Consider the following 1,053-nt stretch of genomic DNA (forward strand, 5'->3'; position numbering starts at 1 on the left):
CTGTATCTCCCAGAATTCCCATGTGTTGTGGGAGGGATCCGGGGAGGTGACTGAATCATGGGGGCTGGTCTTTTCCGTGCTGTTCTCATGATAGTGAGTAAGTCTCACGAGATCTGACGGTTTTATCAGGGATTTCCACTTTTGCTGCTTCTTTATTTTTTTCTTGCCACCACCATGTAAGAAGAGCCTTTTGCCTCCTGCCATGATTCTGAGGCTTCCCCAGCCATGTGGAACTGTCAGTCCAATTAAACCTCTTTTTGTTCCTAGTTTCAGGTATGTCTTTATCAGCCCTGCGTAAATGGACTAATATGGGGTGCTCTCCTGAGCTACAGAAGGAGGGGTCTGGTGGTTAAGATAAAACACAGGTCAAACTTATTCAAGTTGCCCACAGTCAGCAATGGCGATCTTCTTGCTGGTCTTGCCATTCCTGGACCCAAAGCGTTTCATGGCTCCAAAATATTCACACCTTCTTTCACCGTGCCAAAGACCCCATGCTCGCCATCCAACCACTCAGTCTCGGCAGTGCAGATGCAAACCTGAGAACCATTTGTGTTGGATCCAGCATTGACCATGGACAAGATGCCAGGAACTGTATGCTTCAGGATGAAGTTCTCATCACCAAATTTTCTCCCCACAGATGGACTTGTCTCCAGCGCCATTATTGTGCATAAAGTCACCACCTTGACACATAAACCTGGGAATAATTCTGTGAAAGCAGGAACCCTTAAAACCAAGTCCTGGGCCGGGCGCGGTGGCTCACGCCTGTAATCCCAGCACTTTGGGAGGCCGAGGCGGGTGGATCACGAGGTCAAGAGATCGAGACCATCCTGGTCAACATGGTGAAACCCCGTCTCTACTAAAAATACAAAAAATTAGCTGGGCATGGTGGCACGTGCCTGTAATCCCAGCTACTCAGGAGGCTGAGGCAGGAGAATTGCCTGAACCCAGGAGGCGGAGGTTGCGGTGAGCCGAGATCGTGCCATTGCACTCCAGCCTGGGTAACAAGAGCGAAACTCCACCTCAAAAAAAAAAAAAAAAAAAAAAAAAAAAAAA

At 48.5% G+C, this 1,053-nt stretch overlaps 1 pseudogene; it reads right to left on the reverse strand.

Moving 5' to 3' along the window:
* Window positions 1–309: 309 nt before the first annotated feature.
* The window catches only part of LOC116561921, a 1,012-nt pseudogene continuing 268 nt past the window's right edge, over window positions 310–1,053 (reverse strand).

The sequence above is a fragment of the Sapajus apella genome, unplaced genomic scaffold (assembly GCF_009761245.1).
Source record: "Sapajus apella isolate SASKATOON/1434 unplaced genomic scaffold, GSC_monkey_1.0 scaffold31, whole genome shotgun sequence".
Classification (NCBI taxonomy): domain Eukaryota; kingdom Metazoa; phylum Chordata; class Mammalia; order Primates; family Cebidae; genus Sapajus; species Sapajus apella.